The 24,033-nt window shown below is 36.6% G+C and overlaps 1 long non-coding RNA gene across 2 annotated transcripts; it reads left to right on the top strand.

Annotated features, from left to right (window-relative positions):
• The first annotated feature begins 62 nt into the window (after positions 1-62).
• LOC118601669 lies at positions 63-5,207 on the top strand. 2 transcript variants are annotated; one of them, XR_004950492.1, is made up of 3 exons: positions 63-243; positions 494-623; positions 3,857-5,207. It is a non-coding gene; the product is annotated as an uncharacterized LOC118601669 (long non-coding RNA). The 2 variants fall into 2 exon arrangements; XR_004950493.1 differs by having other exon boundaries at positions 3,799-5,207.
• Positions 5,208-24,033: the final 18,826 nt, after the last annotated feature.

Here is a 24,033-nt window from a genome sequence, read left to right as displayed (position 1 = left end):
GCATTCCAAGAGTTAAAGCAAATATATTCAAGGCTTTTTAAAGCTGAGGCTTGGAAGTGGCACATCATTACTTAGACTGTATTATATTGGCCAAAACAAATAACATGACCAAACCCAACTTCAGGAAGTACATTCTGCCTCCATGAGAAGAACTGCAAAGTCACATGGCAAAGACCTGGAGGTGTAAACAATTTGACTGTTTATACAACCTACCACAATGTAGAGCACAATGGTCAGCATGTGGTAAGCATTCAATAAGAGATGACTCCTATATTTTAATTGTGAAGTAGGTGGGAGAGGAGGCGGGGAGAGGGAGGTAGTCAGCAGAGGCAGGGGGATGAGGAACGAAGTGCAACTGAGAAACCATCGTGTTGCTTCGGGCTTTTAGGGTGAAACCTGAACTTTGAGTGTGTGCTGGACACCAGCTTCCTATGTATCTCTAACTGATTGAAGTTACCAAATAAGATGTTTATATCATTCTTTTCAATTACAGGGAACTTTTGAAATATTAAGAAAGCCTCAAATTCTTACTCTGTAGCTGAGCAGAGAATGAATAATCCTGTATTCCCTGAGGAGACTTCTTTGTCACAATGGCAAAGTGATTCATCCACCCAAGGTCACAGGTAAATTGAAATCCGAGCCAGGACTTTGAAGGAATTACTATATCACGGCTGTGTTTTGACAAGGTGGGATGATCCAGGTTAATATAAAAAGCCACTTATAAAAGAGATATTTTTTATCCACACATTTTGCTGGAAACCTTAATATGAAGATTGATAGTAACTTGGAAAAATTGCAGGGGAAAAGAGAAAGGATTTACTGAAAGTAAGGAGTATAATTTGGTTTTAAAACACCTCCTGAGCTACCAATGGGAGCTACTTTAAGGGTCAGAGGGCATCAGAGTGGAGTTGAGCAAATGGAAGAGTTATTTTAGGAAAAGAGAAACAAAGACCAATGTTTGGGCTAAGAAAATTCATTACAAACATGTCACTCATTATAAATGAAGAGAAACATTGCATCCCTCTGCCAGCCAAGCCCACAGTACACTTATCTCTAATTTCTATTTACACACATAAGGTAGATATCTAGATTTATTTTTTTAATGTCAAACAGACCCCCTCTTCCTCTCATCAACACATCTCTTGACGACTTATTTTATGGAGCTTTATTTCTTGCTCACAATTAAAATATAGTTAAAGAGGCATAGAAGAGTCCAAATTTTGAATGTTGGTGGTATACAACTGCCCCTCCGTACCTCTATCTGAAACGCACTTCCGGAAACCATATGATCTTGGCAAGACCTCTACCCCTTCCAATTCCTTACCACACACAGCCTCAGGATGTTTGTTAGACTTGAGATCACTAGAAATAATATAAATCTGCTTTTTACACCAGTTTTCTTCAAGCAGCTTGAGATTTCCAGGAACCCTGGGCTATCTGTCATGCTCAGGCCTACAATGTAAAGGGACCCTATGGGTTAGGAAGTATCTCATCCCCCAGCCCCCAGCATTCTCTACTACCTTCCATATCTTATTTTTTTCATAGCACTTTTCACTAACTGTCCTACATATTTTACTAAGTTATTTTTATTAAGTGATGTGCTTAACGTATTTGTTTTCTCTTCTTGTTAGAACGTAAGTATAATGAGGGTTGGTTTGTCCATTTTGGTTTTAACTGTATTTCTCCTAGTGGCTAATATAGTGTATGGCTCAAAAGAGGCACATAATAAATATTTCTTGAACTAGTAAATGTCAGCACACCCCTGTGGGTGTTTAGAGTTTGAGTGAAAAACACATTAAAGTATACTATTATACTAATATGAATGCATTATAGAACTGTGAATGCTAGTAGAGAGATAATGCTTATTAGAATCAGATAGAAATGGATTCCAATCCTGGTAATGAAATGTTAGTGAAAATGATTTGTGTTACTTCTGGATGCAGCTCATCGACAGTAGGAGATGTTGCAGTACTCCTTTCCCAATGAACAGTAGTCTGGGGACTCCCTGCCAGCTTAGTTCCTTGAGTGACTACAGAAGGCAGAGATCCCTGATGACCCATAATGACCATGGAACATGAATAAGATGTAAACTTACACTGTGTTAAGCCATTGAGATGTGGGCTTGTTTGTTACTGAAGCACGGCCTAGCCTACTCTGCCTGACTTGTACACTGCGTGGCTTAGGAAGTTAATATAAAGATAATGATGGTATGCTATAAAAATAATGAGGCTTCTTGCATAAAACTGAATCAAATTAAATAATGTATATAAGACACTTAATATTATCCTTCGATTCTTAGTACATCTTCAATAAAATTAAAAAAATAATTACATACAGAAAAAAAACAAATATCTCCAGCCTATTTGTCACTAAGTTTTTCAGCCGTTTGAATTCAATATCCAAGTAAAATAGTTCTAGTCTTTATACTACAGTGAATACAGAATGCAAAACATTCCATGATATTCGTACAGGAAAATAAGAATGAGAGCTATTGGACAATAATTACATCATTCTGGTTGCGATTTATCATTACAGCATCCAAAATGCCACTTTTGCACTTCAATTGGTCCTCTGTGTTCACCTCTTCTTTGATTTACCAGCTGTTTTTTCTCAGTGAGGTCTATTTTACTCCATTGTATGGATAATGTCATTTCTCTTTCACTGGTACAGCTGCTAAAATCGATGCCTTCAAACAGTTAAAAGACCTATTGCTCAGAGAGGTGAGATGCGTTTTGCTATGTCTACTTCAAATCCTGCAATAGTATTAAGCACATAATGAGCATTTAGTAATTACTTGTTGCTTACTTACTTGTGAGCTGCATTCTTTATTCAAGTCAGAGGTCAGCAATTTCTTTAAAATCAAAGGCCAGGTATCAAATATATTTCAGGTATCAAATATATATAGAATATTTTTGGCTTTGTGGCTCATATAGTCCCTGTCACAGCCATTCAGCTGCTGTCATGGTATGAAGGTGGCCATAGACATTATGCGAACAAATGAACATGGCTGGATTTCAATAAAACTTTATTAAAAAATATAGGAAACTACTAAATTTGATTCTCAGGTTATAGTTTTCTGATACCTGATTTTAGTTATTCTAATTGCCTTTATCTTTCCAGAGGACATGTTCCCTTAAGACATGCATACAGATGTTTTTTTCAACTTTTCCTCAATTTTGTTTATTCAATAACTTTTACTGGCTATCTGCTGTAGGCTCTGTAAAATGTTCAGAACTTATGAGAAAAGTAACCAATAGTCCTGCCCTCAGTCCAGAGGGAGAATAGAGATGGAAACACAGATAGCAATACAACTTAGCATGAGAAGCTCTATAATAAAATATTTCTCAAAACACAGGAACATGGTTGTTGTCCTGGAGTGTTTATTTCACTCTTATAATCTCCTGAAAAAAACTGAGACACATGAGGCTGCTAATCTCACAAGCATATTCTCTCTGTCAGGGATTCAAGGAAGCCATCATTTCCATCTTAGACAAAAACTGAGTTTTTTTTTCTTTTAATTTCTTGTTTTGTATCTTAGAAAGATAGCAAGTAAAAGGCATCAAGAAACATTTCCAAACAGAATAACTTTCAATGCTGAAAAGCTATGTTTAAGTGACAAAACCCAGGGATGGAAGTATCTATCAGAAACTACGACTGTGCCTATGAGATTGAAGCAATGTCAGCCAGAAGTGATCCATGCATCTATCACAATATTGCCATATCAGAGATTTTAACCTAAGCAACTTATAAACATTAAATACTTATTAGAGTACTCACTCTTTTATTTCCCATTTGTAGAAACAATAGCAAACACTTCATAAGGCTGAAGACACTGCATGCTCTTCTTCCCTTATAGGGATGCTCTGATAACCCGTAAGAAGATGTGGAGTCAGTTGAGAAGGGAGCAAGACCTGGAATCCTGTGACTCCCTGGAGCTGCTTCTCAATGGCTGTACCAGATGTCTGGATCAACCTCAGCAGAAGGGCCAAGTGTCCTTTTAAATTTAAAACAACAGGAAGAAACATAAGACAATTCTTTGTCTTTTTTGAAGGGGATGGAATTAAGAAGGAAGGCATTTAGAAGATAAAGACAGAGAGGCCAGGGACCTGACTTTGGATAGAAACTTCTCAGCCACATCCCTGTTAGGAATCCATTTTCCTTTCCTACTCAGAGATAGTAATGGCCCCAGGGTCTCAGGCATCTGTCCCCTTTTCCTGACCACAGAGAGGTCCTCTGCTGATCAAAGTGGACCAGTGCTCCAAGAAGACAGCTTTGCCTCCTTGAGTGCAGGACACCCACATCTCCTCGAGAAACCATCTCCTCTGGACTTTCTCTAGTGGCATGACAACATCTTTAAAAAAATGACTAGACTTAAAAAGGCAAAATGCCCACCTTCAGATTTGTGTTAACTAAAGGAAAAGACAGGTTAGTCAAAGTTACACCCACTAGACATGTAGTCAGTGTGCTGACGTGCTTTTCATAAGCCAACAGACATAAAAAACAAGATGTGTTGGCATCTATTGGCTGAATTAGAAAGAAGGTCACTGCAAAGCAATTTTCTAAGATGGCTTCGAATGGGTCCACTCTCCTTACAATAGATTGTTCCATCTGTTAAGTCAGTTCTTTAGAGGATCAGGTATTCTACTTGTTATCTATTTGTTTTTTAATGGGCTTTAGCCATACAAATTATTTTGGTTCCAGTGAATATTCTATAGCGAAAATACTGCAGGGATTGGCAAAAAGCCTGCAATATACACATTCTGGAAGTAGTACTTCACCATACACGTGCCTATAGCAATGAGTTTGCTTGTGAATAAAGAATTCCTGTAATGTTATTGCATTCACCTCCTAGAAGAGATGAAGATTAGGGAGGTGTGCAGAAAAAACACTTGGTGACTCAGACCACAGGCCTCAGAATGAAGGCACTAAAGAAGTTTGAATTAGACTTGGCCTTGGATTTCTCTTTATCTAAATCAGCATGGTGGCCTTAAGTACCTCCAACCTACCCACAGGCTTGTCCTCAAACACTACACAAAAAGTTTTCTTTCTGTGTGATACATATGTTGTTTCCAGATCCCGCTTGCCATTTTGTACTGTCCTGTGCTGTTGGCCCTGGTTTTGGAATAATTCTTGCTCTCGGTTTGTGTGTTTAGACTTGACCTTTTGGAATCTCCCTTGCTTTTGTAGTTCATCAGCAGGGTTGTAGAAATGAGTTTTCTCTTTTTATACATACTACAGATGAGAGTTGGTTCTTTCTGCTCACTTGGCCAGATGGTGATACTGAGAGGAAAAGCAGCCCAGCAAGTACCCAGATTCCCACTTGCTTTGGAAAAGAGTTGGTGGGGGGAGGGGGGATAAGGCATCTATTTTCTACCTTGACAGTTCTGGATAGTCTTCCCTTCCTGAAGAAGGACTGGATACACTGGTTTTGGGTGATTATAATAGGATAGAACTGAGGGTAGGATTTTAAGGCCCAGGACAAGGGGGTAGACTCTTATCTGAAGGGTTTGGTGCCGGCATGGCTAGTCATTTCAAGTCAGAAATTTGAGGAAATGAAAGAGAGCAGAGCCACTGGGCGATCAAACAGAATTACTCAAGAGGACACACACCCTAGGAGTATCTACATCTTTATTGGCAGGAGAAGCACAGGGCAGTGGTGCATAGGATTTTTTTGGGTTAAGAGTTGGATTAAGAAGTACAAATTGGTAGTTACAAAATAGTCACAGGAATGTAAAATACAGTATAGGGAATACAGTAAATAATATTGTAATAACTATGTATAGCGTCAGCTGGGTACTAGACTAATCAGAGGAATTACTTTGTAAATTATATAAATGTCTAACCACTATACTGTATACCTAAAACTAATATAAAATAATATTGAATGTCAACTCTAATTGAAAAAATGTTAAACAGAGTTGGAAAGTACAGTTCGTGTTTACTGAGACAAAGAGCCAGGACAAACCCAGACTGCCAAGAAATAGAGTTTGTTTCTATTCTCAGATGCAAAATTAGCTGATTTCTCATTTATTTGCTTTTCTCTCAGACGTGTGATGACCAATTATCAACGATTTTGCATGATGGGTCATTTGAACACAAGTTGGGGAGGCCCAAAGAAAGGAGCTCATAGTATTCTAATTATCTGAGCCAACTTGGCACCCCCGCTATCTCTGTCTTCACTCACGGGTTAGGCTCTGTCCCAAAATGACTTTGGAAAGTTTACTTTACCTCTCTTAGCTTGAGTTTTATCATCAGGAATATGAAGATTGTAATGTTTATCTCACAAGGTTGTTTAATATAAGTGATAGAATGAATATAAAGCACTGAGTCACAGTGATGGATGCAAAGTAAATAGTGCTGAATAATGTCAGTTTGGGGACCTGTCTTTTACCCTCAGGTCCTGCCTGACCTGCCAGCTCTGCTCTGATGTCTGACGTTCTGTTGCTTTGAACCTGGTTTCTGTCTCTCAGCCTTCTTCCCATTACAGGAAAGAATGTCTTGTAATACAGGAGTAGAGATTGAAGTAATGCACCTACAAGCCAAGGAATATTAAGGATTGTGGGCAACCACCAGAAGCTGGGAAGGATGCTCTTCTAGAGCCTTCAGAGGAAACATGGCCCTGCCAACACCTGGATTTGGATCTTCTAGTCTCCAGAACTGTGAAAAAATGAATTCCTTTTGTTTTAAGCCATGTAGTTTGTAGTCATTTGTTATAAAACTATAGAGAATTAATACACCATTTTCAGGGGTAGGCCAGAGAGTTGGAAAATAGGAACCTAAAGCTTAGATGACACAAATGGCAAATAAATCTCAAAGGTCACTTATAATTCAGGAGGTTAAATTTAAAAAAATTGCTAGCAACATCTAGAAAGAGAAAGCTGGGGTGAGTTGGATTCTGGACAGAGGTGAATGGCCAGAGAAAGGGACATCTCTATGTCTTGGCCATGCCGAGTGAGAGAATCTGAACCTTTCAGCATGTGAGAAATGTACAAGGAAGCTGGCTATAGAAAGGGTCAGGATTTAGTTACTTACATGTGTGTGCTGTTACCTTGCACCCCACAGAAGAAGGGCTGTTAGAACTAAGAGTTTATATCCCTACAGTTGATCAAAACATTTCAATTGCAATGCCAGGCTGACTGATTACACAGAAATAGTAAAGATGGTTGATGTAACTTGATTATTGGGAAAATACTTGATTTACTAATCTCATAAACATTTCTCTTAGCTATCATTTTTCTGGATGAGAAGCAACCCTTTGAAATGAAAGAGCATCCCTCAGCTAGTAAAGAATATACCATGACTGCATATAGTAAAGGGCAAGCATTAACAGAGTGAGCACAGGACAAAGGGCAGCCACATTGCATTAACCCAGTCAGTGTACTAGCTCTGATCCTAATGATTTATTCAGCATTTGAAACACTGAGCTCTCTGTTCAAATATTTATTACAATTCCTGGTTGCTTTGAGGCTTTTAGGAGGCCTGAATAAATCTGCAAATACTGAAAATTTACCAGCAAATGGACTATACTATAGTAAAGATAGCAAAAACTCAAGGTGTAGAGCTGTAATCTTTGAGTTTATTTTGCCTAATGCAAAATATTGCAATCTCGCATTAGCATCACGTTTAAATGAGTTTGCCTCTCCATTTAATTAATCAGAGGATCCCGCTTTAATTATGTGATAAAATCTGTTGTGAAGATGATCCTTCTGTCCACTCAGCAAAGCTGGAGAGAGTTGCTGTTTCATCCCTTTTTCTTAACTCTTCAGGTGTTTTGCATCTTTAATTGCTTATGATAGCAATTCAAAATTGAGATAATAGACAGAACACTTGGATTCTTGAAACTCTTTATGCCAATGAATAAGAATTAACTCTGCGAACAAGAAACATACATAATGAAGTGTGTCTCAAATGACATTCACTCATGTATCACTATCACAATATTATGATTGTTCTCGTATCTGAATAGTGTATATTATTATTATTATTTTTTTTTGCTTACTTTTTCTTTAAAAATTTCTTGCTTAAAACCATTTAAGAAGGAAACTATATATTACCAGCATCGGTGGAAAGCTAGTATTCTGGGCCATTCGTATATAACAACTGTAAAAGTAAATGCATCATTATTGAAAAAACCTGTTAATCTGTGAAAAATCCAAAGTCATTATATATTTCTCCAATGTTACGAGTGTCATAATTTTGGAAACAGTGACCAAGAGTAAGTTTTCCGGGACTAAAAGGCTAACATATTTATAGCATCTACCATAGGCTGATGATGGTTCTATGCTTGTTACAAACATTAATTAATTTATTTCCCATTACATCTCTAAGAAGTACTATCATAATCTTCATTTTCCAGAGGAGTGAACTGAGATGTAACATCCCAAGTCACAAAGCTGGTAAGTGGTGGAGGTGGAACTCAGCCTTGAGCAATCTGGCTCCAGAATCCATGCTCTTAACTATTAGAGTTTAGGTTCTAGGTATTTATTGAATCGCTCCTCTTTCCTCCATCTCTCTTTGTTTAAGTCCTTATAAATTTTTTTTTGGATTTTATCTTGGTTTTTGTGGCCATTACATGAATCTATGCATGTGGTAAAATTTCATAAAACTGTTGCTATTCAATAGCTGATAAAATTTTAATGAGGTCTATAGTTGGTTTCCTGGTTTTGATGTGTTAAGATACATGATATCCCTGTGTACAATTTGCTACTTCTTGTGCATCTGTAATGATTTAAAGAAAAAAAATTTAACTGGGATTATTACAACAGCCTCTATGGGAGTCTTCCTGTTTTTGACTCCATGTTCTACTCCCCAACTCTTTCCCTTATGTAGTCAGGTGGATCTTTCTAACTTCATTCTGTCATCCACCTGTGGTTCATCCACGTCCCCCATAGCCCGAAGAATGAAGTTTACATTTCTTAACATTTTTAAAGATCTACCCCCACCCTCCCCGACCCACCGGTCTCAGCTAGATCTCCAGTCCCACTCACTGGCCATGCCTTATATTCGTACTGCATTACCATATAGCACTTCCATAAGGAATATATTTTTTTCTTTCCTGAAGGTATTGTGGATGCACTTCTCCAGGATTTTGCTTCTGCTTTTCCTTATACCTGGATACCTGTCCCAGCACCTCCCCCTGCTGATGCTACTTCATCCTGCAAGGCGAGTAGAAGCTCAGAACTGTCTTCTGTGGGATTCTTTTCCTGACTACCTTTCTTCTCCACCTGAGCTGAGTCAGGTCCTCTAAGGTTCCCAGATACATACTTTCATATTGGCATTACCTAAGAATCATCGTATTCATCTCTTTAGTCATTTTTTCCTGGGATACTCCCTGAGAACTATAACAAACCTACCTTATATATAAAATCTACCTCATAGTGAGCCTTAAATAAGTATATTTATATGGTGAAAAATAATGAATAGATTTCTAGGTTTGACCACTTTCTACTTTCTCAAATGTCTTCATTTACATAACACTACTTCAAACTTCCTTCTCTTCACACAAAACAATTGATGCCCTTCTCTATTACGTTGCCCTCCCCAAAAGCCATGCTTTAATTTTTCTTTTAAAACATTTTTAAGAGATGTTTGAGAGATTCATAAATGTTTGGAAATAATATCAGAGGCTATCTGTTTGTAGGAAAATAAAAAGTTTATGGGACTGCTTCAATTTTGAGCATTTCTACAGGAAACGCATTGCCTTCATATTAATTTCATCTTTTCAGGTTTGATCACTTGATACCATTCCCTCTCTTACTAAAGCTGCCTTTTATGCCCAACAGAGCAGATAGTTTTAAGTCCTTTCAATTCCAATGTAAACATAACATTTTAAATATTTGAAATTTTGAGATTATTTTGTCATGTTTACAATATACGGAAATATGAGGTAGCTTCAACTTTTAATATGTTCTCATTTTGATCTTTCAGGGATCATATGTAGCACATATCTGTCCAAGAAAAGAGAATTCTTTTTAATCCATGAAGGACAACTTATTGTTGTTTACATGTGACTAGCAATTTCTGGCAGTAATTTGTTGATGGTCTGAAATCTTTGAGTATGCAGAGGGAGTAATAATTAATGCAGAATAAATTCAGCTAGACACATTTCACTTTCAGCAAGTGTCTCAAACTAGTTTGAGACTGTGGCTTGTTTTAGGATGTCCCAAGTAGAGTTACATGACCACCTTTCTTTATTTTGAAGTCTAGTGCAGTCTGGGGAAATTAGGACATATGTTTCAGATGTTTTTACACTAGAATGACTAACATGTTGATTGAGACCACTCTCCAAAACTAGGATCATTCATGGGGAAATTTTGATGATTTCATGGTGTTTGTTTAAAAGAAGAAGTAAGGATTTCTTTAAAAATTAAAGCAAAGAACTTGAAACAAAGAGTATTGAGTTGAGACTTAAAACCTTCATAGTTGTCACGAGTTGGCAATTTGAAATCTGGAAATGCTTTCTGGTGTTGTCAAGATGTTTAAAAGAGCAGTCTGTGCTTTCCTCAGTGGTGTGCTCTCAAAAATGCAGTTCTAATGTTAGCCTCCTGAAAAGTCTCCAGGTAGAATTAGTTGTGTGCCCTATGGACTCCTGTAGCATTGGTAATAAGAACAAACCCTGCAAGATGCAGGTGACTTCTAAGCACCTTACATATATTACTTCATTTAAGCATCAAAGCAACCTTTTGAGTTAGTTACAACATCTTTCTCATTTTACAGATGTGGAAACTGAGGCCTGGAGAGAACAAATAACTTGTTCAAGCCCATCCGACTAGTAAGTGACGGGGTAAGATGAACCCAGGCAGTTTGGCTCTAGAACTAGTTCTTAACCGGCACGTTATACTGCTTCCCATTTCATTCGTGCCTCTCTTGCCAGAGTGCTGACCCTGCCAGAAAAAAATCTGGGTCTGTGGACATCTGCTTTGCTGGCTACAGACTGCAAAGCCTTTATCTTGTTCACTCCTATGTTCCAAATATCAACAAGGTATTTGCTGGCTCATTGCTGGCCACATAAATAATGATTGAATTAATAAATGCCTCATCTGTTGATTCAACCATTTGAATTATCAGTAAGGCTCAAATATGGGAACACAAAAAGAAATAAGGAAAAGATGAATTCGCAAAGAGGAATTATTGTGTGCAACCAAGAACAGCGTATGCAAAGACCCTGAGGCAGAAAAGAACGTAGAGAGTAAAAGAAGGATTCAGGGTATCCTGAAATTTCATTGACTCTGTCCTCTTTATCCCCAGTGTCCATGTATAATTTAGAATTGATTGAAATTGACAGGTTTTCTGATGAATATGTTCTTTTGAATAAATGACATTATATTCTTTTCACGATATTAAAATCATATTCCAAATGAGTCCCACTTTCTCTTCCCGAAAAGAAACTGTCCCATATAATCAGGCAATGGAGGGAGTTTGAAAGGTCAAATATCCTGTCTTTTTATACTCAAAATGTTCGAAACATTCTGAATTAAAAACTTTTAGAAAATTGAAAAATCGTGGAAATCTATTAACCTTACCAATAATCCTTGAGTTCAAGGTACTAAAGCACCTGTCATCACTAAGCTACCAAAAAGAGAATATTTTTTGAGAGGTAAAGAACAATCACAGTTATTTCTTTTGGAAGTTTAAAAAGCTGAGCTTCCCTTCCAGGAATAGATAGAGCTACTTTCTGCTCTACATTACCGCTGCACTGAGAGAATTCCCATGGAATCACTTAGGAGAAGAAATAGATCTTGTTCTTTCTCTAGCTCTTAAAAATAGGTCAGGATATCAGAGTTGAAGTACATGGATGTGTTATCTTGGTGTCCCAATTTATCCTATTCTATTTTATAATCTTCCTGTTTGTGTATGTCCCTCTTGGAGAACCACGGGGAAAACAAATGTCTAGTGGGAAGGTTTTCCTCAGAAATAAAAATGTAAAGGTAAAATACATTCCTCAGTAGACCTCCTGCCAGGGGAAATGGGGTTGGAAGTCAAGTTTCAAACAGATTATTCCAGAAACCTAGATAAACTATGAGAATAATTGGTGGTGTTTCTTAAGGGAAACCATTAAATGCCACAATGTTGAAATGCATAAAGAATTAAAAGACTTTTCAGAGGGCACACTCATTTCCCCTGCACATAACTGTACAATGCCATGTTTACAATTACAAATGCCTCTATTCCCAAGGGAGAGTTATAAATAGATGGCAGTGGATTATGATTGCCTGGTAGGTCTTCTAGAGACAAGGGAGATGATAAAAATTCCCATTAACTAGGAACAAAGAAAAACAGTGATCATAAGTATGACATGGATGAGATTGCTAGTATTTGACTTGCGAATTAGGTAGCTTTTCTTTGATATAGTCTTTGGTAAACAAGGATATTTGATATTGGCTGGAATTGTATTCAAAGCAAAATTTATTTATAAGCCTTCATATTTTATTTGATTTTGTATTTTATCTATTTTATTTTATTTTATTTTATTTTATTTTATTTTATTTTATTTTATATTTTACCTTATTTTATTTTGCTAAGGGTGACTTGGAAGACTGGTGTTGGATTTTGCAATTCTTTAAATCTTAAGCAAGATTTACTAAGCTGAGATAACTGTGTTTTGATGATGACTGGGCTTTTCTGTGGGGGTATTATCTAATGGGTCATATTGGGTACTTTACCTGTGAGTCTTGTTAGTCACCTCTTATTCCTCCAAATCATACCACATCATCACCACCCTAAATGGTCATGGATCATTATTTAAAATCTTATCTGGAATTATTTTGTAAACTTTTTAATTTTAAGACAATTTCAGACTGACAACAAAATTTCGGTACAAAGAGTTGCAATTTGTTTTCTACTCAGATTTCCCCAAATGTTAACCTTTATCACATTTATGTTTATTATTCTTCTCCCTCTATGTTGATATCTCATACCACTTTAATATCAGCTTTTTAAGCTGCTTCTAAAATTTTTTATTACTATTTTAAATTTTCATGGTCTAAAATGTCAGGGTGAGAATAAGAAATTTATCAATTTTCAGAGAACTAAAGGTAATGCAATCATCATTTGTTCATGTGGCAAACGCAAATAAAAAACTATGATAGACCAAAGAATTTTAGGGGCAGGTCAAATAAGAAACGGGGGCAGGAAAAAAATGAACCTAGTTCCTCCTTCTTTCTGGTATTGGATTTCATCGACATCTTATTTCAAAGGAGAAGCCTGAGCATATCTGTGCTATGCAGATAGATACGTAGTCTTAGCCCAGAGAGTGACAGGCAGTAGGAGGTAGGCGATTAAAGAGACAGAATATAAATTTGATAAGTGCAGGCGAAATCAATACTGATGTGGGAGAATAAATAGAGTTTTGATTAATGTAATTATTTTTTGAAATCCATTTGCAGAATAACTGCCTGTGAAGCTAGGGCTGAAATATAAAGCACCAGCCCCACACGTTACCATAACCTCCGTATTTTGTGTGCTCTGATATCTTTACACAAGCGGTGTGTATGTATGTGTGTGTTTCTCCGTGTGTGACATGAACTTCATTTCATGTAAAAAAAAATGAGGATAAGATGAAATCTATTTTTAAATAAGAACCGTTATAATATTTGTTGAAGTGTGAAAAGTTAGGTGAGCATTTCAATATGCATAACCTACATCCCTTCTTAGATTGAATATATTTTAATTTTTTATTACTATTTGATATCCATGTCACTTCACGAATAGGTACAATTTGTTATATCTTTTGATATGATCAAAGATCACCAAAGAGTTTTCCATTCATTGAATTGTCATTATTTGTTTATAAGTATTAAAAATATTTCAACTTAATTAATTTGATCTATTGATAAATTGCCACTAGCTATTAGAGTTGCGTGTGTGGTTTTACTCATATTACGATAAGCATCTTTCCTTTAAAAAGTCTCCTTATTAAACCTACCATTAACAAAATAAACTAAACAATACAGCAACAAGTGGCATTTATTGAGTACCTATTATGTACCAAAGAGTGCGCTAAGTACAATATGTATCTCCTTTTATTTAATCCTTACAGAAAATTACTAATGAAGACACTATCATTTCAATATTGTAGTTAAAGTGATCCAGGCCCAGAGAGAAGAGCGAATGATCATTAAATTCATTGAGTGATAAATTCAGGATTTAAATGTGGTTCACTCACAGCAAAGCTTATGTCTTTACTTGTATTGTTAAATTACCTCTCAAGCTAATTAAAAGAGAATGAATGTGTAAAGAAAATACCAAGTAAGGTACAATAGAGATCTTTCTCATTAAACTTTATCCATTTATTTCATATCTTGTTAAAATTGGAAGTGGAGCCATAGTTTACAGCTGTATGTGCTGCACAAAGGCGCCTGCCCAGCTGGGAGAATGAGAGCTGACCTCCAGCCCTTGCTATGCCCCTGTCTGGATCTTGTACTGAGCATCTTGTCTGGATCCTTCCTTGTCTACTCACAGGGGCGCCTTTTACTAATACTAAGAGGCAGTAGAATGAATGTCAACACTTACACAATTCATCTAATTCTTGCCCTTATTTTTTAGACCTCCATTAGAATGTCTCTTGGCAACTCATTTTGAGGTTTTAAACTGACAAACTATGTTTTCTAAGTTTCAGGCTAACTTGTCAGAAACTCTTAAAAATGAGCCCCAGTGATAACATTATTCTCTGTCTTCAGCTAATCAGAAGTACTGCTGTAATTTGCTGTTTGTCCAATTCATGCTTTAATTTTTCATCCTCACCCAAACTTGCAGTCTGTGGTCCCATGTGTAAATCTCCATGGTTACATTTACCACTACAAATGATGTTTTTCTAGTTAAAGACAACATTTATTTTACACTCTGCATTTCAAAGAAGCACCGAGAATCTATCTGCTGGCCACTGTGTTATTTGAAATGTATTTTGAATGGCAGCCTTTGCCTTTTCCAGTACCTGTTTCCTTGACTTTGTTCTCTGGGGAACTAGAATTGGGAAAAGGACACAAGAAGCATTTAAGGAAACAAGTGTTCCTGCTCTTCTCCTTACTCTTTGTCCCCACTAGTCTTGGGACGACACTGTCCATTACTAAGGAAACAATTACAAACCTTAATTAGGATTTTAGGAATTTAAATCTAAAACACGCGGCCTTTTGAAAACACTCACATGTTAGAAATGGGGGAAGAGTGACACGAGATGAGGCCATGGAGTTGGGCAGAGGCTAGAATTCGCAGGTCTTGAGGTCCACTTTAAGCAGTTTGGACTACATTCGAGAGTAATGAGAATCTCTTTAATAGCTTTACTGAAAAGTCATGTGAAGAAAAGGGACTCAAGCCAATTGGAGCATACTCAGCAATGTAAAGTAGGAACTTCGTGCTTCCCATTATCATACAAAAAAAAAGCTGACATCCAAATTAGTGTTCCAACACCTTTAGCACCTGAAGTTCCTACACACACAGTATTGATAAGTATCTTTAAATCATCTGTGTCTCTTTAGTACTTACCCATAATTCCCAGGGAAGAGAGTTTTCAATCCATTAAGAAACAGTAATGCATGTTTCAAAGCCACGAATAATTGGGTCAGTTACCCAGTAATTCCAGCCAAAATAATGATATGATGATTTTTGTGGGACAAAATATAAAATTTAATAAGAATTTCAAAATCAGGGTCTATTTAGAGAAAAGTCTTTAATAGTCATTACAAATCTATTTTAAAAAGGCAAATGTAAATTGCCATTTAGATTTAAGTGCTCTTCCATCAAAATATTTAATGAGCTTGGCTGAGGTTATTTCAGAACATCAGTGGAAACATAATTAATACATGGAAATGTATTAAAAATTGTCACGAGAAGAATAAAATTAAATAATGGTAACTCAATGCAAGGTGGGTTGCAAGCACTTAACATTTGTAATATTTCTCATTTTCAAGGCAACAATATTATGAAATACAAAAATAATTTAACATAACTTTATAACTTTAGGTCAAAAAATTGAAAAAATGTCACTCATTAGCACATTTTAGATAAAAGCAATTAACACACTGAACACCTAGTCTCAGAAATACTTATTTCAGGATCTAGAACCATAGTACAAGCAGTGGTAAATTTGATATGGAACCCCAATGTGACAAGTCTGTAAATCTTTTCAATGATATAAATTAACAAGTAGTTTTTAAACACATACTGTTAACACAGGGTTTTGCCCAGCTGTTTGCTAGGTATTCAAGGAACACAAAAGATATAGAAAATACTGTCCTTCCTTTTCAGGAGCTTAGAATCTAAACATTGTCTGAGAAAAGTGTCTACCACATGTGTGTGGTGAGGTGGTAGGGTAGTTTTGAAATCACAAGTCCTGATAAGGAAAATTCTAAATTCCGGATCAAAGTTATATTAACATTAGAACCTTGCTTAGCACTTTATCATCCTTTCATTTAGCAGTTAGTTATTTAGCATCGACTGCTGTTGGATTTATTTCTTCGTATTTCATTTACCTTAGTGACTGAAGTTCAATGTCATGAATCCAGGAAGTAGAGGAATGGAGTTAAAACATTTCGACCCACCTCCAAAGTCTGCTTTTTCCCCACCTAGAGAATGATCATTTGCTGCTTCATCTGATCACCAACAACCATTCCTTTTTTGGGGTAATAGCTGCTTCTCCTCCAATGCTATGATTCTACAAGGGGTGTCCAGTTCAGTGCCACAGACCCCTAGTCACAAGCACAGGCGCATGACCTAGCCTGAACCAGTCATTGTATCTATCTCAGTGTTTCAGAAATGGATATGCAACTGAACCAGAACAATAATTGCCTTTTCCTAAATAGTTTGTCTTAGGAGAAGGCCAGGAAGCCTTCAAATTTCCTTGTCATATAGTCGTGAGGTATGATGCTAAAGCTGTCTGTGGCCATGGGTTTAGATTATGAGAAAGGATAATGGAGAGAATGGAGCTAACATTCACTGAGAAATAGTCATGAGATGGAGGTATGAGGGAAGGAGGAATATATATGCATTGGAACTAGTGTTTCTAGGACTAGTTCTTTCTACCTCTTTCCATGACTTGCTTATGAGAATTAATATGTTCCCTTTTTTGCTTAAACTAGTTTGAAATATGCATCCTGGCTCATATATATCATTGAGAATCAACATGGAAAATGAACAGCCTTTGGAGTCCCCAGACTGGGTCAAAATCATGGCCTAGATGCTTACTAGCTGATTAAACTTAGAGAAGTTACTTAGCTTTTGAGAATTCCAGTTTTCTCATCTGCAAAATGGGGTTAACATGGGTTTCTATCCCATGTTATTGAAAGTATTACATAATATAATGCACACGATACATTTGATAAAGTGCCTATTGATAAAAAAAAATGGTTAAAGAAATTTTTTTTTTTCCTTTAGAGCCCCTGGTAAATATTTTTTCCTTGTCCTTCACAACTTTCTATCATCCATTCTAGCTGGCATTCTTGAGAAACATCTGGTCAGCCAGAATTTATAGAATGACTTTAAAAGTTTCTGTTTTTGTAGTGACTGTGCAGCTTTCCTGAATTCAGACCACAAGCAGCAGGGGCCAGCTACGCACATGAAACCCCACCATGATAGTTCCGCCACACCATCTTTCCTGTTGCCTCTATTCAATGACCACCCCTAAAAAATTTTACAGGAAACTCAACCAGGGAAGCCAACTGAGTATAAAAAAATATTTCTGACACTGTGAATTAACTATTGTAGAACTAGTTGAAAGAAACCTTAGAGAAAATATTGCCAACCAAATTATTTTACAGTGGAAGAAAGAAGGACGAGAAGATAGAGAAAAAACGTATTAAACATGAATCTTTATATCTGCTTCCTCATTCAACTCATCACAGCCTTTAAAAGTAAACATTATACCTGATTTGGTAGGTATGGAAACAGATAACATGTGGAAGCGTGTCTCACTCCAGAGATCCCACTCTCTAGCTAGATCATGTTCATTTTGTTTTGTTTTGTTTTGTTTCTTGCCAATATCAAAACAGCTTTTTAGTAGGAGTAAACCAGCTTTAGTGATGAGTTTTGGGAAAGAATTTTTGCTCACAACAGAGCTTCTTAGGGAATAAGGTGCTTTAGGATACAAATAAAATCTGAAATTTCATTTGAGGTAAGTTTCTTAGCTAAAGAATTGAATCCTATTTAGCTTATCACACTTCCCCTCTGTTTTATCTCCATATTGCTTTTAAAGACTCCAAACTGCGGCTGACTTTTTCAAAAAGGCCAAGTGAAATGTTCCACATGGAAAATGTAATGTCTCCCAGAAATTTGGAAAGATCTGTTATTGTTACCCTTTCTGAGCCACGCACTCACTTTCCACATTTAGGTTTTTATTGTGTTTTCTTTCTATTTTTTAGTTACTGTTGTCCTATTGTAATGCCAACTTCTATGAAAAGAATTCATTCATGCTAGCAATTGGAGTGGGGGCGGATAGTGGAGACACTTAGAAGTAAATAAGTAGAAATAAGTAGAATTTTGTCTTTTAAGTCTTTTAAGTCTTCTTCTTTCTATCTCTTTTCACCAACCCTCCTCCTCTGCACACACACTCCCATGCTTTTCTATCAAAAATAGCTTCTAATAATGTTTGATTTTGTGAATTTTCTAACACATCTCAATATTTTCCTTGGAATCTATTTTTCAACTTTTTACTATTTGAGGGCAATTTTCCATATATAGAACTATAACTGGAATGCTGAGCACATATCCCAAGCCAAAATTTCATCTTGCTTTGTAAATTGAAATGTCCTGTTCATTTTTCAAATCTTGTTAACAGCAATCATAATCATCATTTAGATGTTTTTAGAATGCAGTATTTAATTTATGTATTTTTGGAAACAGATTCTTTCTTTCTTTCTTTCTTTATTTCTTTCTTTTTTCTTTTTTTGATTGGCATAGTGCTTTAAAAGCTTAGGCTCTCGAGTCAGATTTCCTGGGTTTGAATTCTAGCTTTTTCACTTCTAGTTGTGAGTCCTTATCTAATTGCGTAACTGCCTGAATCTTCATTTTTTTTCATCTGTAAATCAGGAAAACCAGTAATACTGGTCTTATAAGACTATTGGAGAGTTAAAAGAGACCATGAGTAGAAAATACTTAGCAAATGAATAGAATATGGTACATGCTCAATTAGCTATTCTCTATCATTATCTTCATTATCATCATAATGGAGGATATTGATAAAATAGCTGTGTAAAATAAAAGAATGGTACGTACAAATTAATTTATGGAGAGGCTTCCCATACTGACTTTTCAAGTAATTTAAAGCAGTCACAGGGACATGTACCGCTACAAAAAAAGCTGCAAATATGGCTACAAATGGGCAGCCAGTGCTTCTATTTCAGCTGATGTCATGATGAAAATGCTGCTCTTGACAGCCGTGGTTACCCAGGGGGAGGCCATGACTTTTGGAAATAGAGCACGTCGGACATCTTCACAATGACTGAGCCAAACACCTGTTGGAGCTTTGAATAGGATATATCGCCCTGCAAATTCAACTTGGAGATTCCACTTTTTCCACTGTTGCAGATGGAGCAAAAAAATCATCAAACACAATCTCATCAAATCATAGCTGCTGTAAGAGCGGAAAAGGATTGACGCCTCCTTTATAGAGAACAATGGGTGTAAAAGTTGTGAGCAGGACTGAGAAGCATGATCTTGGCAAAGCTGTTGAACAAACATCTCCTTAGAACCTGCTGAGTTCCCACATTGTGTGAGGTCCCAAGAGGGTGGTATAGCACAAGATAGTGTCCCAACTCTCAAGAAGCTTATAATTGTGACTGGGGTGGGAGGAAGGAAGGCTTTTGAAAAAGCAGTATTAGTCAGTGTTTGCTGCAATAATACTGAGCAGCAAACCATCCTAAATTGCTGACTTAAAATAAGCTAAATAGCATGCACAAGGAAAACAAAGGCACATGTAACCCATGGTCTCTCACTTATGAAGACTTTTTCTTCTGATCACTCCCCACAAAATAAAATTTTCATAGCACAGATAGATCATATATATGTTTATGTACTATATGTATATCTGGGCTTTATACACAAAAAGAGTTAGAATTCTTCTGCCTTCCAAGAGTCAGTTTCCCCCCATTGTGGGCAATATCCCTCCATTAAGAATGCAGGATCTAACCTACCTTGGCACGTTCACAAGAAGCTTCAGGGGATTACAATGCTTGGGTTTAATTGTGGAAGTAGCTGGAGGTTCTCAGACAAAGAAGAGGAAAGAACATTCCAGCCAGTAGGAATAGCAGTGGTACCAATGGGCGAAAGAACCTTCTGTATTTTGGAAACTGCGCAGTGGTTGGAATGTTTGGCTAAAGTCTGTGTGTGGTGTGCGAGAAAACTGGAGAGGTAAGTGGGCAATGATTTGGAGCCGTGGTGAGCATAGCACCATAACATCGACATTCCAGTTTTTTCTCGACCTTTCTTGGTTGCTTGCATTCTAGCCATGGAAACAACTTTGTTTATGAGGGCAACTATCCCTCGCTTTAGTCTTTAAAATGCTCCCACAATTGACGGGGAGGACTCCTTGTAGCAATGAGGCTAGCAACTGGGGCTTGAAACCTGCTGTTCTTCCTCTGAAGGGCTCAGCTGGGAAATCAAGGGAAATGAATCATTGAAACAGCTGTGTGGATTGAACATGCTTTGGCAGTTGGCCATTGTTTGCCAGTAAAAGCAGCAGCAGAAATCAACCTATACTGAATATAACTCACACATTTGGCTCAACCAGTGGTGAATTTTTTAAAAGCCAATTTAAAGATTCTTCCTGAGTTTCACTATTAACAAGAACACCTTATATCACAGAGAGATATTATTGATTTGCAGTATTTATGTCAACTTTTCTATCTGCCACCTTTGCAGTTTTAGCAATTAAGAAAATGATGCCAAGAAGTAAAACACACATTCTCTTTTGCCCAATTTTTATATGTTCATATCCCCTAACTAAACCAAAGATTTGGTGACTGTGATGTGATGAACATGAGCCTCTCTATGATAGTGGGGCAGATAAGACAGTAAATTTGAAACCAGGACTGTTCCAAAAAATTCTGGACGTAAAGTCACCACATTTTAGGCTAATCTGGAATTTAGTAAAACAAAAAAAATCACATTACAAAATACTGAAATAATTCCCTAACCTACACCTAATTATTTCAATTTCCATGAAGATATTTAATATCCACAAACAGCAAAACCCTTCCACTGAATATTTGTATAATTGAATTCCAAGCCCTGTCTTTAGGTTTGATTTCTATAATCTGACATGGATTATCCTTGTGACATTCTCTGAGTTGTCTATATTTCTGTAACATATGGAGAAGCAGGAAGCCCAGAATTGTTAACTACAGGTCATCGGCCACATAAAATTGTGCTCAGATGTAATTTTTGTTCTTCCGGGTCTTATTAGGGGCACTCTAATTAATTAAGGAATGACAGATGTCGTTGCTGAATTCTTTGTCCTTCATAGTTTAGGCTTCATTTTTAGAGCATGGAACCATCTAGAGAAAATGATCCATTTAATACCATGTTAAACAGAGATAAATAATAAAAATAAAATTAAACAGGAAGAACTGAACCTCGCTATGATTCAGAGGTAAAACTAAGTCCAATCTAATTTGCAATGCAGAAATTTCCCTGTGTCAGAGGCCCTAGTCTAGGTGAGTGCCCCAGCTTTCTCATCACTGGCACCAACTCTGGAGCCACCAACACTGGCATTATTTAGATATTAGCTCTGTAGCCAGCTTCCCCTTCACCATCAATGCTCTTTTGACTGTGGGAATCTTTCTCCAGCTCAGGTTCAAGTGGATAACTTTGCGTCTCCAGCAGCCTTTCTGAGACATTGGTGCACTAAAGGTATTTTAAAAAGAGAATGACAGAACCATGGGAACTGGAGGGGACTCGAGGGATAGGCTGATCCACATTCTTGTTTTTTCAGAAAAGATGAAGTCACACAATGACTTCATCAAGAGTACCTTTAATATCTACTGGATTCTGAAAATTAAAAGATTTGCTCTATATAGTAGTATCATACTTCATGTGCGATTTTTATTTCTGCCTTTGGCTTGTTTCTTTCAAGAACAGAGGTGGATTTGTGAAGAAACTAATTAAGCTTAAACTTTAAGACTTAAACTTGAAATTTCCCATGGTGTTGGAAAAGCCATGTCTTCAAAGTCATGTTTTTGTAAAGTAACTCTGAAAGTACTCCGTTTTCACTGTAACTAGATTGCTTTCTCTTTCCACTCTGACACCTCTTTCATCATATTGTCTCATATCAAGTGACCACAGATATTTTAGTGTTCCAGCTAAAGGAAATTTAGTGTGTATATAATTTGCTTAAATACCTGTATATTTATTGATAGTTGTCCCATTGTAGGTATAGCTTCTAGAAATACTCCTAGTTTAATTGTGCCAACTTACGCAGAGCTGTGGCACACAGGTGCACAGGTTCCAGAGGCTGTCTAATGAAATGAAAGTGTCACAGCACCAGGCACAAGAAATATATAAGTACATAGTGGAGAAGAAACAAAGCTTAAAATGTCCAGAGCCAGGATCTAGTCTATACAAAGAAAAGTCTTCTGAATCCTACAGCTCAGACAAAAAGGAAACTTCACGATATTCTCTCAAGTTTGACATCCTAATATTTTATGACATTGCCCATAAGAAGTTGTAAAGATGAGGGAAAAAAACTTCTGTGATCCATTAAATAAATAAATAAATAAATTTTGGTCAACTGCACTAGACAAGACATTACTTTTCCATTCTATTTATAAAAAGAAATGTTATAAAATTGCTATCGGAAAAAGAAACAGCCAAAGATTATGCTGTCAAAATCATAGGGAAAAACTATTACAGAGTAGTGTCAGGCAGTTAATTAATAAATATTTATTTTTCTATATTTTGTTATTATGGTTATCCAATTTTATTAGATTCGTAGTTTGTTATCATTTATTTTCTCATTCTAAATAAGTACTTCCTCTTATCCTAACTTGTGCTTGTGATAATTGTAATCTCATACTCTAAAACAGCCCCAAATTGTATTGGCTTCTCAGCATGTGTGGAGATTTTGAGCAGTGAAAGAAGCCGTATGTGACTAACAGCATCCACAATGGCCCCAAATGGTCTCTGTCCCCTGGTATTCATCACCTATGCAATTTCTTTCTATTGAGTGTCGGCTGGACTTGGCGACTCCTTTCTATCAAATAAGATAGGCCAATATTGACGGGATGTCACTTCAGAAATGTGTTTATAAAAAGGAAAAATAGACTCTAGCTTCTCTACTGGGGCTCTTTCTCTCTTACTCTGAAGGAGGCAGCGGCCATATTGTGATCTGCCCTTCGAAGAGGCACATGTAGCCAGGAACTGATGTCTCTGGCCAACAGGCAGATTGGACCCGAGGCCTGCCAACAGCCCGGGTAGTGAGCATGAAATACGATCCTCCCACTCCTTCTCCTCCACCCCTCGAGCTGCAGTCTGACTAACATCTTTTCCTGGAAGCCTTGTGAAAGAAATTGAGCCACAGGCACCCAGCTAAGTCACACCCAGATTCCTAACCCACAGGAACTGAAATAATGAATATTTGTTGATTGGAATAGCTAAGTTTTAGAGCAATCTGTTGTGTGCCACTAGATGATTAGTATATTGAGGGAAAATAATAATTTAATCAGCTTGTTAACATCCTTTCAGAGAGCATAAATGGAATATTGTCTTAATAAAATATCATTTCCTAATAATGTTGAACATCCATTTCCTTATTCCTCTTTATGTTCCAATATAGGGTTCTGGTAATACTCATGACTTAGCATAATATTTACAATGGTTGCCCTTGGTGATTGAGAAATAATTCATAATATTAAAGAATTCCCATTATTCTTAAATTTGTATGATTTTAGGTGTAGGCAAAACATATGAAATATGATAAGCTTATTGTCATTGAAAATTTAACATTTATTGCTAAAATTATAAAGATATTTTTTTAAAGCTAAAAGATTTGTTTATATTTTCAATAAAAGTTTTAAATTCAGATTTAAGTTTCAGTGTAAAATTGATACT

This window comes from Rousettus aegyptiacus, unplaced genomic scaffold (genome assembly GCF_014176215.1).
Source record: "Rousettus aegyptiacus isolate mRouAeg1 unplaced genomic scaffold, mRouAeg1.p scaffold_m13_p_4, whole genome shotgun sequence".
Taxonomy (NCBI): Eukaryota; Metazoa; Chordata; class Mammalia; order Chiroptera; family Pteropodidae; genus Rousettus; species Rousettus aegyptiacus.
This window is presented reverse-complemented; position numbering and strand designations above follow the sequence as displayed.